At 47.9% G+C, this 25292-nt stretch overlaps 1 protein-coding gene across 2 annotated transcripts in view; it reads left to right on the top strand.

Moving 5' to 3' along the window:
- The window catches only part of DENND4C (DENN domain containing 4C), a 1503495-nt gene that overhangs the window by 773791 nt on the left and 704412 nt on the right, over positions 1-25292 (top strand). The gene's annotated exons all lie outside the window — the stretch shown is intronic.

Consider the following 25292-nt stretch of genomic DNA (forward strand, 5'->3'; position numbering starts at 1 on the left):
AAGATAATCATCCTTCCACAATTTTTTCTCAATACAAAAAGGGTTACTATCAAGAATATAAGCAACGTGAAGGGAATCCCACTCATTCACCTCACATTCTTGTAGGTCAGTGGGCATCCGGGAAAGAAAATCAGCAATAACATTGCTTTTCCCAGGTAGATATTCAATTTTGATGATAAAATCTTGTAACCGCATGGACATTCTCGCTATCCTAGCAGTAGCATTATAAAGGCCTTCAGTAGAAAGGAGTTTGGTGAGGGGTTTATGGTCTGACCGCACTATACATTCCTTTCCCCACACGAAACTGCGAAAGTGCTCAGGAGCCCAGACCACAGCTAAAGTTTCCTTCTCAATAACAGAGAACTTACTCTCTGGAACGGAAAGTGCTCTTGATGCAAATGCAACAATGTGTTCTTTACCTGAGCTGTCGATCTGAGACAAAACACTTCCCAGACCTTTGTTGCTAGCATCAACTGTGACCACAGAGTTTAGATCTAAATCAAAAGGGCATAACACAGGAGCATTAATGATATCTAGCTTGATACTGTTGAACTCATCCTCACAAGAGGGAGACCAATCAAATCTTACTTTGCTTTTTAAAAGTTGTCTAATGTTGAAAACCTTGCTTGAGAAATTCTTAACAAATTTAGAATAGAATTCCACCATTCCCAGAAATGATCTTACATCATCTTTACTAGTGGGAGGAGGCATCTTTTATGGCATCAACCAATTTAGGTTTGGTTGAAACGCCATCACAACATAAAACATGTCCAAGATAAGTCACAGATTTGACTGCAAAATTGCATTTAGAAAATTCAATAGTTAAACCTTTTTTTTCAAGAATGCCTAAAACCTCTTCTAAAATGGCATTATGTTCATCTTTGTCTTTACCGTAAACCAGAATATCATCCTGAAAGAACTTAACTTTAGGATGTTTCCCAAAAAGTTGGTGCATGATGCGCTGGAAAATGGCAGCAGCAGATGCCAAACCAAATGGCATGCGTTTAAATTGGAAACACCCCATGGGAGTGATAAACGCAGTAAGTTGTCTACTTTCGGTGTCTAGAGAAATCTGGTGATATGCTGAGGATAAGTCTATTGTGGAAAAGAACGTAGCACCGTTAACTAAAGACAACATTTCATTAATTTTAGGTAAGGGAAATTTGTCTATGACAATATTCTCGTTCAAATGGCGGAGGTCAACGCAAAGACGGATTTTGCCATTGGCACGCCTTGCGATAACCACTGGCGAAATCCAATTAGAAGACTCTATTGGTTCAATAATGTCTTCTTTGACAAGTTTTTCTAATTCTTTTTCAACATCGCCACGAACAAGAATAGGAATATTTCTGGCTTTAAAAGTTTTAGGGTTAGCATCATCTTTCAATACGATGTGGTGGGAAAAACCTTGAAAATTACCAATTTTACCATTAAACACTTTAGGAAATTTTTTAAGCATTAAATCTCCAATCTCAGTTCCTTCATTAATAACTAAAACAGGATCTGGACTGTTAGGGTTTAAAACGATGTCTAAATCCCACTGATCTCTCCATCCTAGAACAGAAGGTACAAGTTTTGCAACATACAATTTGCCCAAAGATTCTCTACCTTTGAACTTGAATTTTAAAGGTTTGTAACCAATTACATCAATCTTACCACCGGAAAATCCTTCAGCAGAAATGTCAGGAGAATAAAGATCATTTCCTAAATAACGTACAAATTTAGAATTCCAAACATTTTCATTGATGATGGTATATGGGGAACCAGAGTCTGCATAAATATCAATAGGGACCCCACCAATAAGCATATTACAAATAGGCTTTTTAAGAACATTCCTTTTGCCTGAGTCATTAATATTAAAAATGTAAACTTTCTCAAGAGGTTTAGTAATGCAGATATCATTCATAGAACAAGGTGTAATACTCTTCACACAATCATCATCAACATAACAATGCATAACTTTGTTACTTAAATCCTCTTCATCATCAGAAGATGAATCATAAACGATTTTAACTTTTTTACTTTTCAGTCTATTGCAAGCCCTGGAGTAATGTCCAATTAAACTGCAATTTGAACATTTTTCCTTAATTGCCGGACAAAGTTTGTAATTAGCGAAGTGCGAACTGCTCCCACAACGAAAACATTTTAAATTATCACTCTTTTTAAATTCAGCAGGTTTGTTTTTTGATTGAAGCTTTTGTTTATAGTTGGATTTGCCTTGAACTTTTGAAACAGTTTGATCACAAGTAGTTTTAGATTCGGAAATAGCCTTTTCTTCATTTTTGATCGCTTTTGCGCTGCGACCAGAAAGTTCTGCCTTTCTAACAATGGCTAAAATATCTTTGAGGTCTGAGTCTCCATTTATCCAAAGTCTATCCTGAATGGAAGGATCAGAAGCATGCATAACTACCTGGTCTCTAATAAATTGCTCTTGGAGATGGTCGAATTTACAATCCTCAGCTATTTTCTTAAGTTCGGCAATATAAACATCAATGTTTTCTCCAGGTCGTTGTTTTCTGTGAAAAAACTTATAACGAGTAATTCCTATGCAAACCTTAGGAGAAAAATGACTGTCAAAGTCCTTTAAAATATCATCAAAAACATTTGAATCACCACTACCACCACTTTTAGGCATTTCTTCATAAACTTTAAGACCACCGGCACCTAATGAATGTAAAAATAGTTTTTTCTTTCTTTCCGGTTTCATTTTACCATCTTCATCAATAGTGTCGATAAAGTTCATGAAATAAGCTTTCCACTGAAGCCATTTCATACATGGTTCTAAACCAGAAGGCCAAAAAGGTTGTGGTGATTGAATTGTGAAGTTTTGTGAAGTCATTTTGAGTAATAATGAGAATAAGAAGTAAATAAAATCTTACTTGAAAATTCTAGCTGGTGTAGAAGAATTTCTTGACAGCACGCTTTAAAAACAATGAAAAGGAAAATTAATAAATTTAAGAATAAAAATCACTTTTTAAGTACTTGTAAATAAAAACGAATGAACAAAATCAATCCGTTTTAATAAACTAGCGCAATATGTTGAAAAGCGCTCTCAAACGCGTTATGAAACAAAGCGTTGTCACGGAGGAGTGTTGTCATGGAGATGAACCTTGTGCGTCAATACGTGGAAGATGCTCTGTTTGACGAACTGACGTCACAGCAAGTGAGCGAGGAAGGAATGGAGAGCGAGCCAACTCGGAACGCGCTGGGAAGAACAATGGCGCGCTGAAGGTAACAATCTCCTTTGAATTTCAAAAGACGCATGCACAACAAGGATAGTTACAGTCTCCGATAATTAAAAGAAAGTCAAGAAGTAAAAAAAAAATGGCACAAGCGGAATTAATTGCAGCCGCTGGAAGGTGCGCAGAGTAAACAAGGAAAGGATTACTCACAAAGTTCCTTGAAGAGTTTACTCACGAAGTGTTCATCAAGGTTTTTAAACGACGAAGTTCGACTGAATACAGCTCGAAGCTTTGTGTTGATAGGAAATCCCTCCTTTGAAATATCCTCGATGAACTCTCCTGAAGTTATCCTTTTATGTAGAATAAAACGGAAAATGTAGAAATGGGTTCTTAAGATTCCTGGTGTTCCTTGAAGCCAAGTCGCCAAAATTGTAAATTTGAATACTACACAGAATAAGTTGAAAGGTGTAGTTTATTAAAGGAACACAGGAGCAAAGTAGGGAACATCCTACACAGGACTTCTTCATCAGCAACTACCATAGTTGCTAGGGAGAGGAAACTAGGATACAGTGGAACATAAGAAACATTCTGAAAGGAATTAAAGGGACAACATAACAGCAACTAACAGACCTGGTGTTGGTAGACAGCCGCACACATCGCTCTCTGCAGTGGTGGAACACCAAAAACTTGACAAAAGGGCAGCCGTTCCTCGACCCTGTTCCACAAATCGTACTCACAGCAGACGCATCTCTCACAGGATGGGGAGCCCATCTCCTACATCATGTGACACAAGGACAATGGACCATTCAATAAAGATTGTTCCATATCCACCATCTAGAACTGCTGCCAATATTCTTAGCACTCAAAACATTCCAAGTACAAAACAAAGCTGTCTTAATCCGGATGGACAACATGACCGCTATGTATTACATACAAAAGCAGGAGGAAGGGGGCACACTCTCTACAACTGTCCCAGCTAGCACAACACCTTCCAGGAGTTCACAATCAGATAGCAGATCTGTTGAGTCTGCAGACACAACAAATTCACGAATGGGAACTACATCCGCAAGTTCTTCAACCTTTTTTCCACAAGTGGGGTCCTCCAGACCTAGATCTGTTCGCCACACAAGGAAACGCAAAATGCCCAACCTTCGCCGCCAGGTTTCCACACCCGCTGTCCAAGGGCAATGCGATATGGATGAACTGGTCAGGCAGATTTGCGTACGCTTTTCCGCCACTAGCACTAATACCATTAGTAGTACGCAAGCTCAGACAACAGTCTATCAAATTAATCCTGGTAGCTCCCACATGGGCACGTCAACCGTGGTTCACCACACTGCTAGAACTCTCTTTAGTTCCACACCAAAAGTTACGCCTCACACCATCCCTGCTAACGCAGAACAATGGAGACATCAGACATCCAGACCCAAATCAACTGAATCTGGCGATCTGGCTACTGAAGTCTTAGAGTTTGGTTATCTTAACCTACCACCGGACGGTATGAACATCATTAAAGAGGCCAGGAGACCTACTACCAGAGCTTGTTATGCTGCTAAATGGAAGAGATTTGCCATTTATTGCAACAATAACCAAATTGATCCACTGGACGCGTCTACCCAGAATATCAATTGCTACCTTTTACATTTACAAAGATGTAACTTAGCATATTCATCCATACGACTGCACCTTGCAGCAATTGCAGCGTATTTACAAAACAGACAACATATGTCTCTTTTTAGAGTGCCTGCTATTAAATCATTTATTGAAGGATTAAAAAGAATCATTCCCCCCAGGTTACCACCTTCTCCAGTGTGGAACCTAAACGTTGTTCTTAGAAGACTAATGGGACCTCCTTTTTAGCCTTTACACTAATGTGAATTGCAATTCCTTACGTGGAAAACAGCTTTCCTTATTGCTATTACCTCTCTTAGAAGAGTAAGTGAGATATAAGCTTTCACAATACAAGAACCATTTTTACAACTACATCGCAACAATGTGGTTCTAAGAACTAATCCTAAATTCCTTCCAAAAGTCATTACTCCTTTTCATTTAAACCAATCTGTAGAGTTACCTGTGTTTTTCCAAAACCCTGACTCTGTAGCAGAAAGAGCTCTACACACACTAGATGTTAAAAGAGCTCTTCTCTACTATATAGATAGACCTAAATCTTTTCGAAAAACAAAACAATTGTTTGTGTCTTTCTCTCCACCTCATAAAGGTAACCCCATCTCTAAGGGTCGAATTGCAAGGTGGATTGTAAAATGTATACAAATATGCTATCAAAAAGCAAAACTTACATTAACAGTTCCTCCTAGAGCGAACTCCATACGCAAACTAGGAGCCTCTATGGCTTTCTTAGGGAACATCCCCTTAGAGGACATATGCAAGGCAGCAACATGGTCTACAACACACACCTTCACTAAACACTACTGTGTTGATGTGCAAGCAAAGCAGCAAGCTACAGTAGGCCAAGCTGTCCTTAAAACTCTTTTTTCAAACAACTGCAACAGATACAGGTGACCACCGCTAGGGGAGACACTGCTGCACAATTGATGCTAAGTGTAGTATCTGGAGCTCATATGCCTCGAACGGAAAATGCTACTTACCAGTATGCATCTGTTCTTGGCATGTAGAGCTGCAGATTACTACACACCCTCCCGCCTCCCCGGGACCTGTATCTGTTCCAGTTTTATCTTACTTAGATGCACACACATGGACATCCTTTTTCTTTACTTCTACTAACTCCATCATTTCCCATCATGGCGAAAAACAATCTAAGGATGGAGCCGATGACCATGCGCACTATCGTTCAAGGGAGGACTCACCTATCTCGTGACTACAAAAGACTTCTTCCAAGACGACAACAACATGCAATCATCCGAACCCAATACCAGGTGGCGATCTAATGCTAAGTGTAGTAATCTGCAGCTCTACATGTCAAGAACAGATGCATACTGGTAAGTAGCATTTTCCTTAATATATCCTAGAGGACCAGTGTTAATTTACGTTTGGGCGTGGCTAATCAGCAATAAAAAAAATAATATATATATATATACTATTATGTATTTTATAAAGCTGCCCTGGGTGCCATTATAGGTGTTTGGGGACTCTCAACTAGTGATTCATGCACATGACATGTACATACTGGGAGTTTCTCGCCAACGTTGCATACTAGAATTGGCCCATTTCATGGGCGCTATTGTATGCCCTGGCCTACCCTGTTGACAAAGGTGATCCTAAAGCCTCCTTCTAAACATGTATTAGTCTCTACAGATGCCCATGTCTTGCTGTTGAACTCAACACAAATTACCACATTCCGGGATGCCCCTTTTTAGGTTTTGCCTCGCCAAAAAGATGCGCTCTGCGCATCTTTTTTGCGCAGGCAAAAACCTAATGAGAACTGTAGTGTGGGTTTGGGTCGGCCCTCGTCATTCATTGGCTGGCTCCATAAATGGAGCCTAGCCATTGGACGAGGGGCCTGTCCGTCAATGCCGGAGGAGACACGGGGGCGTTCCCGAGATTCTTTGGCTTTTGCCGACGTCACGCGACGTCAGGCGAAAGCCGGGAACGCCCCCGAATCTGTTCCGGCATTGCCGGCACTTCTGCGTCTCTCCTCCCCCGTTTCCCGCCCCGTGACTGGCCGGCCGGCCAATCCTAGCGCGGCCGGCCGGAAGTGCCCGCCCCCCGCAGCCCGGGGGAAGAAGGAAGACGGCAAGAAGTATGTCGGCGCCCGCGGGGCTCCCGTGGCCTGGAGGGAACCCCGGGAGATGCGGAGGACGTTGCCGGTCTCCCATGCCGAAGAGGGAGACCGGAGAAGTGCCAGAGAGATTGCCGCCGTCGACGTTGCCGGTCTCCCATGCCGAAGAGGGAGACCGGAGAAGTGCCGCCGTCGCAAGGTGCAGGTGAGTTGCTTTTCTGCACCCTCCTTTCCTCACGCCTGTCTTGTGCTCAGATCACCGGTGCTAATAGTAGTATATTGCTGACTGCAGTATTGCCTTGATTTGGGAAAAAGCAGCTTCAGTTTATACAGCACTGCATAAGAGTGCATTCCAAAAGTCTAGCCTGGAAACGACGAGAGCATAAACAGCTAATTTCAGGTTTTAAGATTGTAATTTGTTAAATAGCATGAATCAGGCTCATGCACGCCTTGGAACAGTGTAGAGCCGAAAGTATACCACAACGAGCAATCTGTCAAGAAATGAAAGAGCAAGTACGGGAATGGAAATTTTAAAATGTAAACTTAATTACCAACATTCACTGAAAGCTAAAAATGTAAAAAAAAAAAAGTTCTGAAAATATCTTCTTCAAGCCAAAGGCCTGGAGTTCTGGAACTAATTGTTAGTGTGTGGGTAACACGTTTCTGAAAGATGGGGCAGGCCATTGGAACCGCTCTTTCGGAGTGATCGGTTTCGAAAGGCGGTTTCATTCTCACACTTTAGGCGAATATTGAACCTTCAGAAACGGGGTATTTTTCAGCCGTAGGGCCTGCTCGATTAGGTAAACGAGCCTGGTACAATCTTGATTTCCAGTGGTAAACTGTGTTACGCTCTGAAGTCTTTTGTGCTTGCACAGTCAGTCGGTGGCTGCTGTGCAGCCCGGAGCCATCATCCGTCCTGCTGCAGTGTTGCGCTGGCGAGAAAACATGGTGCACAGATGAGGACCATGCCCCCCGCCACATCTGGGAAACTGTGACTGTGAATCTGAAGCAGTGTTTGGTGTTCTTGCGTCGTCGCATCGACGCACTGATGTCATGGTGACAATGCCGTGCGTGTTACCTCACAGTTGCAGGTTTTTGCTGTGTCCGTGGTGCCCACCTGGCCTTTGGTGATGTGATAGCGCACTGCGGCGCTTTTAACTCAGTTTTACGAGTCTGTGGTTCTTACTAGCCTAATTTCAAGCTCATACTAGGATGACGACTTGTATGTGTGTGTATAGGCCGCCACCGATCCTGGCAAAAGGTGCGCTGGGGGGCGGGGTGGGGGGTGGGGAGAGTTGTGGCCTAATGGTCAGAGCTGCTGACTTTTGAGAACCAAGTCAGAGGCATGAATGGCATTGGGCCAACATACTGTGATTCTGGGCAAATCACCTAACACCGACGTTCCTCAACATAAAAGGAATCTGACCCTGTGTAATGTAAGCTGCTGCTCATGGAAAGCGCTCTAATGCATATGTCCACACTATACCAGGATTGGTTTGGGTTAAAAAACCGTCCCGGGCACAACAAAAACAAGCATTGGAAATGCAATAGGTCTCGCACCATTAGAGTTAGTGCTTTTAGAATTGTTTATGGATTTATTTTGTAAATGTTTAGCATTTTTGTTTCCTGTAGCCAATGCTAAAGTATTACAAATAAAAAAAGCCATAAACATTTCTAAAAGCTCTAACTGAAATGGTCTGAGAACTATTGCACTGTGTGAGGGTGAGTGAGTGTGAGGGTGAGTGAGTGAGGGTGAGGGGTTGAGGGTGAGTGAGGGTGAGTGAAGGTGAGTGAGGGTGAGGTGTTGAGGGTGAGTTGTTGAGGGTGAGTGAGGGTGAGGGTGAGGGTGAGTGAGGGTGAGGTGTTTTGGGTGAGTGAGGGTGAGGGGGAGTAGTTGAGGCTGAGTGAGGGTGAGTGAGAGTGAGGGTGAGTGAGGGGTTGAGGGTGAGGGGTTGAGGGTGAGGGGTTGAGGGTGAGTGAGGGTGAGGGGTTGAGGGTGAGTGAGGGGTTGAGGGTGAGGGGTTGAGGGTGAGTGAGGGTTTGAGGGTGAGGGGTTGAGGGTGAGGGAGGGTGTGAGGGGTTGAGGGGGAGGGGTCGAGGGGGAGGGGTTGAGGGTGAGTGAGTGAGGGTGAGGGGTTGAGGGTGAGTGAGTGAGGGTGAGGGGTTGAGGGTGAGTGAGGGTGAGGGGTTGAGGGTGAGTGAGTGAGGGTGAGGGGTTGAGGGTGAGTGAGGTTGAGGGTGGTTGAGTGAGGATGAGTGAGAGTGAGGGTGAGTGAGGGGTTGAGGGTGAGGGGTTGAGGGTGAGTGAGGGTGAGGGTGAGTGAGGGTGAGGGTGAGTGAGGGTGAGGGGTTGAGGGTGAGTGAGGATGAGTGAGAGTGAGGGTGAGTGAGGGGTTGAGGGTGAGGGGTTGATGGTGAGTGAGGGTGAGGGGTTGAGGGTGAGTGAGGGTGAGGGGTTGAGGGTGAGTGAGGATGAGTGAGAGTGAGGGTGCCTGCTTGTGCCTCCGTGTGCCCCTGTTGCCTGCTTGTGCCTCCGTGTGCCCCTGTTGCCTGCTTGTGCCTCCGTGTGCCCCTGTTGCCTGCTTTTGCTGTGTGGGTGTGTGTGGAAGGCGCTGTGTGTGTGGGAAGCTTTGTGTGGCTGTGTGTGTGGGAAGCTTTGTGTGGCTGTGTGTGTGGGAAGCTTTGTGTGGCTGTGTGTGTGGGAAGCTTTGTGTGGCTGTGTGTGTGGGAAGCTCTGTGTGGCTGTGTGTGGGGGGGCTCTGTGTGGCTGTGTGTGGGGGGGGCTCTGTGTGGCTGTGTGTGTGGGGCTCTGTGTGTGTGTGTGGGTGTGTGTGGGGGGGCTCTGTGTGTGTTTGTGTGTGTCATTTGCGAGAGATCAAGCTAGTGGCATTGTAAATGACAATGCCATTTATTTATGCTAAAAAAAACATAAATAAAAATAATGTCAAGAGCAATGCCAATAGCTCTAACTTTAACAAAGGCAAAACCATTGCATTGTAAATGCTTGTTATTAACTTCACTTGTGCAATCTACTGAATTCCTTCCACGCAAATAGCTATTTTAATAGCAGCTTTGTACAGTACTATCAGGGAGAGGCCTACACTTGTTGGTCATTTTCCAGTTTATCATTAGTACAGCCATAAGGCCCTATGGCTCTTGACTACCTGCAACTTGTATGTCTGTGTTTGTGCTCAATTTTTGTACATAATATCATGAGGAATTCAAATATTTACTGGCACCACCACAGTGAACATGAGGAAATCAAGCTTTAACCAATATAGATTTATATCTAGGATTACATATTAACTTAGCATTTTCTATACTTTGGCCTTCCCTAGAAATTGCTCACGCCATGCTATTTTTTGCCTCTATAGCTTCAGTTTATTCATATTTATTGCTCAATTTAATATTGTAGATTGGTGGTTCTATATTTGCATACTGTAGCCTCATAACTAGTGACAACGTCCCTGTGCACAGGTTTTGTCATTAGTTCTATTCATCTGATAGAGACTACTAGCCGCAGATTCCTTCACGTAGAATTATCCCATGCATGAGACTGGATCCAGAAACTTTTTTGCCACCGCATCCCTGCGCGTCAAGGCGACATCACGCGACTCCGCCCAGGCGTCGTCCGCGCACGTGACGTCCGCAAGGTCACATAAGAACCGACCCGGCTCGCCTACGTCAGTTTTTTCCTTTTCCGCGTGCAACACAGACCCGTTCCTTGCTACGGGCCTGTTTTGAGCCCTTTTTTTTTCTCAATTCTTTTGGTGGAACAGTGTGCGAATGCCTTCGGGCTTCAAAACTTGTACGTGTTGTGGGCGTCTTATGTCGGCGACGGACCCGCACCTCATTTGTATGTGGTGTTTGGGGGGGATCTCGGCACTACCGACTGCGAGGCCTGTCGGCAGTTGAAGTCGCGGCGGGTGCGCCACATGAAACTTCTTTCGGCGCATCTCTCCAGGTCGACGTCCTCCCCTCGGTCTGCTTCGCCGGACGGCTTCAGGTTCAGCCATGGTCGTCGTCCTCGCCCTTCTCGGATGTCACGTGAGCGTCACTCCACAGGGGGCAAGTGTCTCAGTTTGTTCCCGCGGACTGTGTTCCGGCCTACCGGGGGCATGGGGACTCTGCGGGTGATGCGGCCCGCGTGTCGTTCTATCCACCGTTCCCTGGTGTGGGGGCGTCGAGTGTCCAAATGGAGAGATAAGCGGCAGCTTTGCAGGCCTCACTGGCGTCTTCCCCTGTTCCGGCCTACCGGGGGCATGGACTCTCTGCGGGTGATGCTGCCCGCGTGTCGTTCTATCCACCGTTCCCCGGTGTGGGGGCGTCGAGTGTCCAAATGGAGAGATAAGCGGCGGCTTTGCAGGCCTCACTGGCGTCCTCCCCTTCTGGGGCGTCGGCGGACCCCTAGCCTTGCGCAGGGCCCTCAGCGGCTGGTTCGGATCCAGGCTTGGAGGGTGTGGCTCTGCTGGGGTGCGGCTCCACTGAGGCACCTCCTTCAGGACACAGCGTCTCTGCCTAGCGGCAAACTCCTTCGGGAGTCCCTGTGGTGTCGCGGGAGGTCGACGGGGCTCGGTTCGCATCCCTGAGCCCCTCTCGGTCCCTTGACAGGGTGTCCTGTTTAGGGCCGAGGTGACGCCTGTGAGAAGTTGGCCTGATATATGATGTTCACTAGTTCTAGTGATCACCTTGTATCAGTCCAAACAACCCTTATGGTGATTGGTTGTAAGTCAACCTTATAGACCAGCTATCCTAATGGTAGCGTGGACAAGGCAGTCTTTAGGCTAAACTCTTTTGGCATGTGAAGCCAGCTGTTTTACCACATATAACCCCTTGAATACCAAGTGAAAGGACACCACACAGGTTGTTATGAAAATAAACAAGTATTTATTAACTAACATACACCTCTGAACTCTTTATGAGGTCAGAGGGCTAAGCACATGACAAACTCTTAGGAAAAATACGTTTAAGTTGCACGATTTACAATGGTGCCATAGGGGCACTACAAACCATATACTAAGTAAGTGGAATGTGAAAGTCAATCATAGGAATGGAGCTGTCCAGAGGCTGTAGGATCGCTGGGACCACGCTATACTAACTTGAGGTAAGTACTAGGAGGCCCACGGAACGCGTGTGCAGAGTGTGAACTCACACGCGAGATGCGTAAAAACGTCTATGGACAGTACAGTTTTAAGAAAAGGTGAGTACGGACGTCCCTGACTAGATAGGACAAAAACGACTGTGGAACTGGACACTAGGAGAGTCAAGCTACCCTTGAGCACCGAGATGCTTGTGTTACCTCACCCACAGGCTGCGGGTGCATAGGTGCCAAGTCGTGTCGGGTTCCGGCGTTGAAGTCTATGGAGCCCGGAGGAAAAGATGCTGCAGGCGGTCAGGAGGAAGATCTCCGGTGTGATCCAAGGGTGGATCAGTGAAGAGAAGAACCTGAAAGCAGAGGGGACAATGTTCAAAGTCACTAGCCAGTGACTGGAGTGGAACCAGATGTCGTCGTCGCGATCAGGTGAAGGTGGACGCTTGTCTCTGCAGCCACGTGAACCAGGTGGTGTCTTTGACGACCAGGATGGAGGCACGAGCTGTCCCACGCAGGCTCTCGCTGTCGGTGGTCTCGTCTCCGGATTCGGGTTCAACAGGCCTTGGCAAAGGCAACCCACGCGGTGAGTGGAAACGGCGTCTGGAGTGGACCAGGAGGGTCCGGGGTGCTCCTCTTTTGGAAGGGAGCAAGGGCCAGTCTGGAGCAACTAGATAAGCAGTGAAGTTGTCGGAGTTCGTCGTCTAGGAGGTCACTAGCCAGCCGACAAGTGACCAGACAACGCGTCGAGCAGCAAACAGGCAGAAGGACCCCACGCAGATCTCGTGGATGCTGGAGGGCTGGTCTTCGGTGCAGGAGCTGCTCGGGGTCGGGGCTTCTCAGTCCCCAAAGCACTTGAACGAGGATGCCTCTGAAGTCGTGCTGGAGCGAAGTGCTGCTTCTTTCAAGATGGCCGGTCCCACGTGTCTCGTCACACCCACGGATCTCAGCTGTACTGCAGATGTAGGTAGAGGTCGGCGAGGTCTGGGAATCCGGGTCTCGTCGGGCTCTGCAGTCTGGATCCTTGCAGGAAGACGACAAAGGGAAGCCGCTGGACGCTGATGGTGCCTGCTTGTGCAGGGTGGACACTCCTTGCCCACAAGGGAGATTTCTTCAGTCTTCTGTGGAGCAGAACGTCGAAGTCCAGAGTTTCTTCTTGTGAAGTTGATCAGGATAATCTAATTTGGAATGGGACCAGCTCCTACCTTTATTCGGCTAAAGGGGGCTGCACTACGACTAGGTCCCTCCTCTGGGTGGGACCAGGAAGGGGGGTGGTTACACCCCCTTTCCTTTGTCCGGTCTTGCGCCAGCTCTGGGGCTGGAGTGCCCCAGGAACTGGTTTAGACTGGTGTATGCACAGGGACACCTTGTGTGCCCCAGGCATGTTGCATTCCTTTCAGCCCTGTCCTACCTAATACACAAAATCCTGTCTGGGGTGGTGCTAGCACCTCCCAAGGCAGGAAACCCTTTGTCCAAGCCTCCCTCGCTGGAAGGACTCCCAGCAGCAGGAGGTCAGACTTGTGTCTGTGGTGGCAGCATCCATTTTGTGATGCTGAGGCTCGAGTTAACTTTAACCGGGTTTCACAGTTACATACATGTCGTGTCCCTCTAGAATGGTGGAATGCTACCCCCGTCGCCAGAATTGGCAAGGGGGTAGTATTCCAATTCGTATGACACCTTACTCGACATGTTTTGATAATGCTATACCAAAGTTAGCATTTAACCGTGAGGATTATAATGCACTTAAGAGTATATGGTATAGCGTTATCATGAAACAGCTAGGACTTGGTTCCGCAAGCTGAAAAACGGGCTTATCTCATGCCAGAGCACCATCTCACATAATTCCAAGCACTCTGCCTTCAGGATTGATAAGGCCTGCCATAGGAGGGACTGATAGGAATATATGTGTCCATTTTAGGTTTAGATATAGGGAACTATATCTAAAGCAAAGGGTGATTACACCACCTTGCCCCAGCTGTCGTGCAGCCAGTTGTGTCTGTTTAGATGGCCAGCCAGGGGTGGCATAATACATGCTCCAGCCCCTGGTAGGCCCTGGGTACACCTATGCCCTGGATACCTAAGGTATTCTGTACAGGGACTGATAAGGTGGCCCAGTACCAATTGGTAAATGCACCTAAGGTACATGGTTGTGAATTTAGAGAGAGAACAGCTAGGCTGTGGGTCTGATTAGCAGGCCCACAGCCAGGGAAAGTCGTAAACCAGTGAAGCAAAAAGCAAAAATCGGGGGTGTCCATAGGATTGCAGACCCTACTCTACTACAACGCCCCTAAGGCACCGGCAGCAACTGGACCATGTGGAGACAGAGGGGTCGGTGAACCCTCCTCGCCCCGCTCCAGGTCGTGGCCGGGTAAGGACCCTTCGCCCCTCTCCGGACCCCTCTCGTCCTACCCGCAGGCGGCTGCCTCGACTGGGGGGGCGAGTCGGAGGTGGAATAGTCTCTGGCACTGCCTCATGGGTTGCCGAGCGATCTACGCCTCATTCTGGCCGAGGTTGGCAGAGGGCTTCGTGTCACTCCCCAGGACCATCTTGTTCCGCCGCGCGGATGGCTACCTCGGTGGAGGTCGGGTCGGCGCCGGTCCGGCTCCGGTCCTGCTCCAGCCCCGCCCCAGTCCTGCCCCAGTGCGGGGTGCCTGGGAGGAACCTAGTCCGGCGACGCAGGTGGGTGCCGGCACTCCGCCTCAGGCGGCGGTCTCTACGGCTCCATGCTGGGGTTGTGCCGCGGAGTCTTCTTCGGACGCTCCTTCTTCTTCGGAGGCAGCCTATATTTTGGTTTCTTCCTCCCCGGGGACGGGTCGCCGTGTGGTATCTTTTTCACCGAGGCAGAGGTGTTCGTCGGAAGAGCAGCAGGTCCCTCATTCGTCGGCTGCTCTGACTTCCAGGTCTGGCCCTTGCCCGCCCCGCTTGGCCTCGAGGATGGCAACCTTAGTTTGCAGCCGTCGCCCACGGAGGAACTGCTTTCCTCGCCGCTGGGCCTACGGAGGCGGGTGTGGCCTTCGCTTACGCGGTGTCAAGGGCTGTGGGCATCCTGCGTATGGGTGACCTGTTGGCTCACTTTCTGGCGGACCATCTACTGAAGGTCCTCCACAAGGGCTCTGGTGGGAGAGAACTGTTGCTTCAATTTGAAGGCTTACTCCTTTCTTCCTTGACGGGGGCTTGGAGGCGTCTTGCCTCAGGGGATCCGGTGCCTCATCATCTTCTGCACCGGCATCTCCCGGCGTCGCGTAACCGGCGTGCCTTTCCCTCCACCCTTCTGCCTCAGGTACTCTTTTGCGGACTGCTTTTCCCTCCCTGCCGCCACTGCTGACTCTGCCGTCCCGCTAGGCTCGCTGGCTGGACTCTTGAGGGCGCAATATGTTCGCCTCGACCAGCGCTGCCCTGTGGGCCCTAAACACCTTGTGTGTGCTGGCTCGGGCCTCCTCCTGTTTGTGGGACTCGGCTGAGTCTCTGGGATCTGCAGCGTCCCAGGAGGGTGCTCAGATGGACTGGCGGCATTATGCGTTAGATGACCGGGAGCTGGCGGCGTTTTTTCTCCACTCCGCCCTGGATATTTCAGAGGTGTTAGGCCGGGCCATGGCTCTCCGTCGCTTGGCTTGGCTTTGGGATGGAGTATTCCTAGAGAATATTCGGGAGCGACTCATTGATCTTCCTTTTTGATGGCAGTATGTTGTTCCATGCCCTGCCCGACACCGCCATCCAGAGGCTCCTGGCAGGGCTCCGTCCTCCTCCTCCGCCTTATCATCCTCCTCCTCCGTCCCCTCCACAGTGATTCCTGAGTCTGGGTGAGTCTAGGCCTTCTTCAGCCGGTTGTTCTGACTGTGGAGTGCGTTTTCTGGCCATTGTGTGCTTCTTGGGCCTTTGGCGTTGTTGGCTGCTGGACAGCCCTTTTGTTGATTGTGTTGGAATTGTTGCGCAGACTTGGCTCTGAGATTAGGCCTTCTGCGTGATTGCCCTGCTTGTCAAGCCTTTCGCTGGGGTGTTTGTTTCCCTGTTGCTCTTTGTTCCTCTGCTGCGGAAGTTCTTCCACAGAGGGTTCCCATGCTTGAGGATTATCGTACCCTATGTCATATGGCTTGCGCTCTGCTGGAGGGTTCTGGTCACCTTCGGGTGCCTGTTCTCCTTAGAGGTTGTGTAGGTTGCTTTGCTCCTTGAGGTCGTTTGTGTGGCCACTCGTAGTGGTGGCCCAGGCGTCTCCTCCTTTCCCCGCTACTGTCCTGAGGTCTGGGATGCTTCTGTGTTCTCCTGTGCCAGACGCTGCCTACTCAGCCTTCCTGGGGCCTCAGGCAGTCTCTTATTCCTGCTTCTGGCGGCTTGTCTGCCGGCGCTGTTCTGGCTAGCAGGCTGCTCTTCATCTGGAGTGGGTTCGCCGCCTTTTCCCTCGTTTCCTTGGGCCTCTAGGCTTCTTCTTCTGCTTTCCTGTCTTGGTCTTGAGCGGACGTTATGTTACCTTGTGGGGGAGTGGGATGCTTCGGCCTCTCGGCCCTTGCCTTTGGTTCCTCTGCTGTGAGTGTACGAGCCTCTTCAGCCTTCTTTCCTTCCTACATCCCCTTGGGGGGGTTCTGCTTGTGGGGGTTCCCCTTGCCGGGCAGGGACAAGGTTCTTCCTGGTCCACAGATCTGGTCCCCTGAGGGGGCCTCTGTTCTGTATTGGCTGGTAGACCCTCCTTCCCAGGGGGTATTGCTAGGGTATCTATTCTATGTGAAGGAATCTGCGGCTAGTAGTCTCTATCGGATGTACAAGTTACTTAACTTCGGTAACGATGTATCTGGTAGAGACGATTCTAGCTGCAGATTCCTTCATGGCCCGCCCTTCCTTCCCTATTCTGCGAGGACCCTTGGGTAGGTCTTCGGTACTCGCCTCCCGGTGGGGGGCTGTTCTCCTGTGAGTGCCTTCCTTGTTCTTGACGGGTGGCTCCGTCTGGGGCGGTTCATTCCTCCTTGGTTCTTGGAGGATGGGGTTCCGGTGTTCCGGTGCCCTGCTGCTCTGGCTACTCCAGGTTTGGGGGAACTTGCTTCTATCTCTGTCCTTCCCTCCCCTCCCTTCCTTCCAATGCTATCACCTGATTAAGGGCCATCTGGCCACGTCTTGCCTTGTCCCTTATGGGTGGTTGCCCTCTATGTTTGGGTGGATTGGAGGGTTGTTGTCCATGTCTGTCTTGGGACTGGTCCCCTTTCTCTGGATGGGGGTGGTAGGTTTACTTACGGGTTCCATGACTTTACCATGTTCCTTGCCTATGGGGCACGGGAGTGGGAGGCTGTATATGTGCTGACAGGGTGGCTGCGCAGGGCTCTGCTTGCTCTTTCTTCTAACCTGTCTTTCGGTTCTACGGTGTTGCCACTATTCTGTGTGGTGTTGTTAGTCACCGCTTCTTTTCAATTTTTTTGCTCTTCGCACACTGTTCCCATGCTTCCACACTTTTTTATCTGGTGATGCCGCGTTGTGGTGCGGAAAAGTTCTCCGAAGAAAACTGACGGGACTGATTCCTTACCGCCCCACCCATCCTCCCCGTTCTGCTAACCGATATCTAGGGTTAAGGTCATCCCCTTTAGGGGCCCTAGTTTCAATGGCACCAGTGTTGGTTTTTAACATAGCTCTGTGTTTCTTGCGCGGAAAAGCTGTGTCTAAGAACTGACGTCAGCACGCGGAGGCGGCGTCTAAGTACTCAGACGACGTCATCACGGCGCCCACGACGCCGACAACGGACGCTGAGCCGCAGACGACGCTTACCGACGCGCAAGGGTACTGCTACGCAAACATTTCCGGATCCAGTCTGACGCCTGGGGATATTCTAAGGTAAAGAATCTAATACGAACTACTGTTTCTTACAGATATATCGTTACCGAAGGTAAGTAACTTGTTCGTTTCAGCAAAGGATGACCGCCGTGATAAACGCCTTTTTCATCTCTAACATCTGCTACATCAGCACCACTGCAAAGTCTTTAAATTCGCAGCTGTACAGCACTTCAGTTTGTGAGGATCTGAGTTATGCAGCTGTATTCTTTTGGGGTTGGGGGTGGGGGGGGAAGTTTTATGCAGCGCAAATTAGACCCTAAGATAGAGTGCATTACATGAAGGTACTACCATATTGGAAGTAGGGCACCTTGACCAGTTAGTCCTTCAAATATGTGAGGGCTCCCTCCTTTTTGTGGAATTATCTGCTATTCCCCTTATGTTCATCTACCGCCCTCTCAGAAGCAGCTTTATGAGCAAAGATCTTGCCGCGCTACAGAAGTTAGAAGTGGAAATAATACGGTTTTCAGTGGGGCAAAGGATGTACTTGAACTATTTGTTGTTCTACAACAAGAATGGATACCTTAACCCCGTTACCACCCACTGTTTCTTAAATCTTACCAAAGAGAAAAATCACACACATTAAAGTTAAGACATTAACGGACAAATGGATTATTTAAAGTAAGAGTCTAAGAAAGGAATAACAATGCAGGTCATTGACGTTTGCATTTTTTAAAAACAGAACGCTTATATTCTGTGGTCTTCAATATATTTGCTTTTATTTAACTGTTTATTATCTTTTTCTTTTTAAACCATTACCAACTGTCAATCATTATAACTACAATATTTCTATGGATACTACAGTACAATATGCAGTACAGTTTGCAGCATTGTAGCAATTCATCACATGAATCATTCGTGCCTCCAATGTGCGGGGCAGACAATCCTGTGTCGCCTCTGGGGAAATCACACATCCACCTGTGTTCACCACATTATTATTATACAGCTCAGTTCTCACCATGGAGGAATTTGCAGGGTCAATTCATTTACTCTATCAAGTCCATAGTAAGATATTCAACCTCCCAATACCATCTCAAACTTACCGGCACATCCCCTAAAATTCATACACCACTATCTGCACCTTTACATCTCGGGTAGTTGGGATTGTATACCTTGCCCATCTTGAATATGTGGCTTCGGTCGTAATATACCCTGTGTAGTATTTTTAACTGAAGGAGCCAAAAGCTTGTTTTAATTGCGATCTCATAAGGGTGCATCAAGGCACTCTCCCAGTCAACATTGTCCATGTGTCCCTTGTCCAGCTCCCATCGGGCCCTCAGGCGAGTCAGGTTATCAGGTGAGATAGGTGAGGGAGACTACCTTCTCGGATTTTGCTTCTGTCAGGATTCTATTCTCATTGGGGTTGCTACTCTCCAGAGACTCGCAATCTGTGTTCTACTCAAAGAGTGTGTCTAAGTTGATTGAATGGAATCTAGTGTGAGGGGTCAATTTCATATTTATCCTGTGAAAGACTTCCTCTTCTTTCCCGATCAGGTATCTATGTGGAAATGCCTAAGAGTTCCATTTTGCGCACACATCTAGTTTTCCTACTTCAATTTATCACCCCTCCAGATTGGATTAACCTTGGTATGTTTTTGGTACCCTACCACGTATCGCACAACTTAGTCCCATGCCTCTAGCGATACCCATGAAAGCCCCAGGAGCACCGATATACCTGTCCTGTCATATATGTAGTTTATATACGTGTTCAGCTCCATAGTGTCTTCTCTAGTCTTGTCACAGGATGATCTCTAAGTACAAATCCCCACTCATTTATTTCCTTTAGGTGAGCAGCCAGTAATGTGGGCTGATGTCTGGTAGGGAGATACGCCCATTTTTGACGTACTGTTGTGAAGTATTCAAAGCTGTCTTGGGGGGGTGGGTCTTCCATCCCAGAAGAGCGTGCGCACAGTCCCATCCACCCTGTCAAAAAATAAGTTGGGTACTGGGTTAGAACTTGGGCAGGGTAATCATCTTGAAAAGGTAAGCCCGACCCATAAGCAAAAAAGGGGCAAATGTCGCCATCTGTCCACTTTGGCTTGAAGTTCCTTGTAGATTCTCTCTAGGTTCTTCTCCTGGGACTGATCCCTATTGAGCAAGATCTCTATGCCTACGGAGTGGAAACAGTCAGTTGCCACTAGGACACCAGTTGGTATTGGGAGTGTCTCCCTCTCCTCCCCCAGCAAAAGTTACCTTACCAACCTGTTGAGTAAGTGATGCCCTGAAATGTACTCCTTTTGAAACAGTTGCTGGGCCGTTGTGGAAGATTTAAAACATAAAATTCTAAAATGAAATCTAAATGGAAGTTTGCCTTTTACTAGTTAAGCGCTTGATAAACGCACAGCATAGGGGGAGGCACCTATATGAAATAATAGAGGAGACTGATATTACAATGGGCTTCTCCACTATTAGTAATAATTGGCATAATCTTGTGTGTGTCACTGAAGATTAATTAACAATCCCCTCTGCATATGAGCACCATATTGATTTTCTGCAATCTCTGTACTATATGGCCTGCCATTTGAATTCTCTAGACCCACTGGCAGCATGGACGTAGCCAACTTATCGTGATACAAAGAACCTAGTGGACCATACCCTGCAGAGTCCACTCAAGCATTACATGAGGAAGGTGCATATTAGGCAACAGTTAGATCTGTGAGGCTTACATGAGTATTTGTTATTAGTGGATTCCAAAACTATTTTCTCCATCAATAGACACTCTCAGGAATTTACACTAGGAATACACTTATGATTTTATTAAAGGAAAAAACCTATCCTAGTGCATGCAATACATATAGTGGTTAATATGAAGATGAACAAGATAGTTGTAATAATATTGGCTAACAAACAGAAAAGTGAAAAATATTGCAGAATTGTGACACTAACTTGCAGTTACTCTGCATCAGTGTTCCCTTGTTTTACCTTCCTCTCTCTAACTAAGCTAATCTTGACACCAAAAGGAGACTGTGAGCTTCTTAGATTGCCTTTCTTTCACCCACATACCTTAGTGAAGCAGCAGAGGTATTGTTCCATTTAAAAAACTGCTGTTGCTTCTATGTACGCTTCCAAAAGCAATGGTGTTCTAAGGCACGCTGATCTGGCCAACTGAAGACACAATGTGACTGCCTTCAGAAAGGAAAAGGTGTTTTGAAAGCTTTCGCCTGCACGACCTGCATGTTGTATTCCCCTGGAAGCGAAGATTCCTCGCTCTCAATAACATGATCATGCAGCTTATGTTGTCAATCCGTACAGGAGTCCGAATGCCCTATCATCTACTTATGTTCTTGTGAAAGCTTATTCGTTGTTGAGGAAAAATACTGGAAAATCAAGTTATCAGATTATACTGAAACAATTATTAAACAATATATTGGTGCAGGCTGAATTTTTTACACTGCAGTGTAACCATCAGTAAAAGATAATGACTGCTGTAAATGTTATAATGAAAAGAACATACAATAGAATAAATCAATAAATATTGTTTATTTTGGATAACAATTCCTTTCAAAACTCTTCATAATAAAATACAATCAAATTAAGAACATGGTAAAAAAAGCGAATCACAGTTGACCATTGATGGAGATCCAAGGTCAACTTGGTATATTAATATAGAACTTGAATACAAATGTTAAAAACAGCACTTAAGTTTTTGTGGGGCTGCAACACAAAGCTTCCTTATCATCCATGTAGTGGTCACAATTTTGGCTACGCTATGGACAATTGCTACATCCAGAAGATAAATGAATATATGAAATGCATTTGGAGTACTTAAATAGGAATAATATCAAGATTATATCCTATCTTTAGCAGGAATAGCCATCAACAAGCACCAGCATGCATTACTCGTGATTTATTCTGCAAATGTGGAGACAGAAGCAGCTTTGACATTCTGCAGGACAACCTTTGCCGCCTCTTTTTGGGCAGACATGTTTTACCATCCTTCATCAGCTCGAGGCAGCTGGCTATCACCGATAAGGCAACACCCAACTTCCTGCCTCTCCATGTGCCGCTCTATCCTCTCAGTCTGAGTCGTAGCTCTCAAGTCTAGAACCAGGAGTATTCACTAGCCCAGTTGTAGATTTTGTTTTATACCTGCACGTTTTTAAGATGTCATCTCACAGGTCAGGATTCTGAAGTATCGCAACCTTTTTGCCACTCTTGGTGTTTGCTCTTGTTGAGTGAATAACAAAAGGCTTCTTTAACCAAATTCTCACCAGCGTGTCCTGGAATCGGGAACATATCTGAAAGAACCCTTTCTGGAGACCGTACTAAAAAGCCCTGACAACTGATTTGTGCACTCCTCCAAAGTTTGTGCCCTGCTGTCCAGGATTAAGTGATCCAGATATTTCGACAGCTCTCCTTCCCTGTGATCAAGTGTGACACCTTTAGTCTGATCTCCTTCACAGCATATCCTCCTCTTTAACATTCTGATACATTTTTACCAACCAGAAATCAACCAGTGTGAAAACATTCACCAGCTTCACCAGCTTAGCCAAAACAGTGCCCAGAGCCGACAGAATATTTTTCTGCCGTTCTTCTAGATCACAAACAAATAGTTAAGCCAGCTCCTTCTCATCAATACCTTTTACGCTCCTTCACTGGGACAGAAGAAATCTCCCTTGTACCTTCATGCTTTCTTCTCCACCATAATGGATGTCTGTTGGAAATTGGATTATTGGTAGGGGCAAATGTAGATCTGCCACAGGCAATAAGGCAACTAACACAGTATAGGGCTCAGAGTAGGTCCTAGAAAATGATTCCTATGCTCAACCCTTGGTAACGTGTCTGCGAGCAGGCAGGCTTAACTTTAAAGACAGACATTTAGGTTTAAAGTATTTTATTGCAGTATTGAAAGAAAAAGGACAACATTACAGACGAGAAACCACAGGTGCACCCCGCAAATTAGTGTGTACAATTCAACATATACGTGAAGTCAGTTCGTGCAGTGCGATGGGCACATTTTGTACCAGAGTCACATGGCTAGCGCACCTGTGGACGGGGACAAAACAAAAGGAAAAAGAAAGACAAAGAACCCCCCCCTCCAACCAACTGCCCCCCCCCCCCCCAACCCCCCAACTCCCTCCCCCACCCCCTGTACTGTGCTATCAACCTTCCGTCTTCTCACTGTGGCAGCGTAATATCCATCCCCCCCTCTAGCTAACTACTCGGCCAGCTCAGACGGGCGGGTCTGGCGGCGGCGTCAGCCGTAGCAATCTGAGATATCTAGGGCAAGTGATTTCTTTGAATTCTGACCTTAACAATGTGTGAAACGGTGCCCACAGCTCCTCAAATGTGTCCACCTCCCCCGCCACCACCAGGGACATCTTTTCCATGCCTAGGACATGCCACAATCTATGTAGCCAGCCAACAACAGTAGGAGGTGTGGTAGTGCGCCAATGAATGAGTATAGTCTGTATTGCCGATCCCAGGGCGATCGCTATCTGCCTACCCTTCTTAGATCTTAGTGGATACATTAAACCATTTGGCAAGCCCAGTAGAACATAGGCGGGAAAGCGGGGTAATTCAATCTCAAAGCATTGGTCAACCTCATCAGCACCTCCTCCCAGTAAGGAGTCAGCAGGGGACATTCCCATAGTATATGAGTGAGTGTGCCAGTCTGACCGCAGTTTCTCCAGCAAGTCTTGGGTATTGAGTGGTTCATTTCATGTAGTTTCTCGGGGGTGCGGTACCAGTAAGTCGAAATTTTTGTGAAAGTCTCTGTGAGCCCAGTGTGGTAGGCAGAGTGTCGTGCCCGGTAGGAGATGTGGTCTCAGTCAGTGAGGCTCAACGCTCGCCCCAGCTCCCGCTCCCACCGCTCTCTCCCGGGATTGTAGATGTGAAAGGGGGGAGGTTGCAACAATTTATAAAGGTCGGATATAAGCTTGGCGTCCGATGAGCGAGTTACCAGCCAGCGCTCATATGCCGTGAGTTTCCGGCCCGCCGATTCTCGCACCTGCGGCTGTAGCGCCCAGTGGCGCGCCTGCATATATCTCATGCGCTCCGTCTCGGGTAGACCGAAGTCCCGCCGTAGATCCTGGAAGGAGACCGCACCCTCTGGGCCATACATGTGGAATAGGGCGGAGCAACGGGCCACTCGCCAGAGCTCAAAGGCTCCTGGTTCCATACCTGGGCCAAAGTCCGGGTTACCAACTATTGGCGTGAAAGGAGAAGGAAAGGTGGTGAGGTCGTGCTTGGTGGACACGGAGTCCCATACTCGGAGCGGGACCCGCGTTACGAAGGACGCATAGAGGTTGGGGGGGCGTTGGGCCCTCCGCAGGAAGGGCACCTCCTGCAGCGTTCTGCCCGCCACCGCCTGGTCCTGAAACAACCAATGTTTGTCCGATTCCCACCGGCTCCACTCTACTAGGTAGCGCAATTGAGCAGCTTGAAAATACTTGTGCAAGTCCGGTATACCAAGGCCACCAGACTCAGGCGCTAGCGTGGGTATGGCTCTCTTGAGCCTAGGTTTACGACCCTGCCACACAAAGCGTGTGATATCAGACTGAGTCTGTCCAAGCCATCCCTTGGGGGGTTGCAACGGGAGAGCCTGAAAGAGGTACAGGACCTGCGGCAGAAGGGTCATTTTTACCGCGGCCACCCTGCCCAGCAACGACAATGTGCCCTTGTCCCAACGGGCCAGTTCCTCCTTGATCTTTTTACTTAAAGCCGTATAGTTGGCTGCGACCATAGCAGGAAGAGAGGGTGCTAGGAGAATCCCCAAATAGGGTACCTGATCTCTAGACCAGCTCAGCGGAAAGAGCCTCTGTAAGTCAGCCCTGGTGGCGCCGGACAGCGAGATGTCAAGGGCCGCCGACTTCCCAAGGTTTACCTTGAAACCCGCTACAGTCGCGAAGGTTTCCAGTTCAGCAATACAAGCAGGCAATGACCTCCTGGGGTCGTCGAGCGTCTATATCATGTCGTCCGCGTAAAGACTAAGGGTGTGATGGAACTCCCCCATGCGGACACCTGTGACGTTGGGGTTCTGGCGAACTCTTTGTGCGAACGGCTCCATATAAAGAGCGAAAAGCAATGGCGACAGTGGGCACCCTTGTCTGGTGCCTCTCTCTATCACAAAGTGCCGGGAGCTGCATCCGTTCACCCTCACTACCGCGGACGGGAATCAGTAGCAATTGAATACCAGGTGCCTAAACTTCTCACCTATGCCAAATTAGCCCAATACCTTCTCCAAATATGGCCAATGCACTCTGTCGAACGCCTTCTCTGCGTCGATGGAAAGGAGCATACGTTCCCCGGGTATCCGTGAGGCCTTCTCCAGTATATGGGTCACCCTTTTAGTGTTATCGACAGTATGCCGGCCCGGGACAAACCCGGCCTGATCTGGGTCAACCATACCCGGGAGGTGGAGTGCCAGACGTGCCGCCAAAATACTGGTGAAAATCTTCAGGTCTGTATTCAAGAGTGAAATCGGTCGGTAGGACCCGCATACAGTCCGGTCCTTGCCCGGTTTAGGGATCGACACCGTCGCCTGGAGGAACTTCGGGGGGGATAGCGCCCGGTT

Source organism: Lissotriton vulgaris, unplaced genomic scaffold (genome assembly GCF_964263255.1).
Source record: "Lissotriton vulgaris unplaced genomic scaffold, aLisVul1.2 SCAFFOLD_247, whole genome shotgun sequence".
NCBI classification, from domain to species: domain Eukaryota; kingdom Metazoa; phylum Chordata; class Amphibia; order Caudata; family Salamandridae; genus Lissotriton; species Lissotriton vulgaris.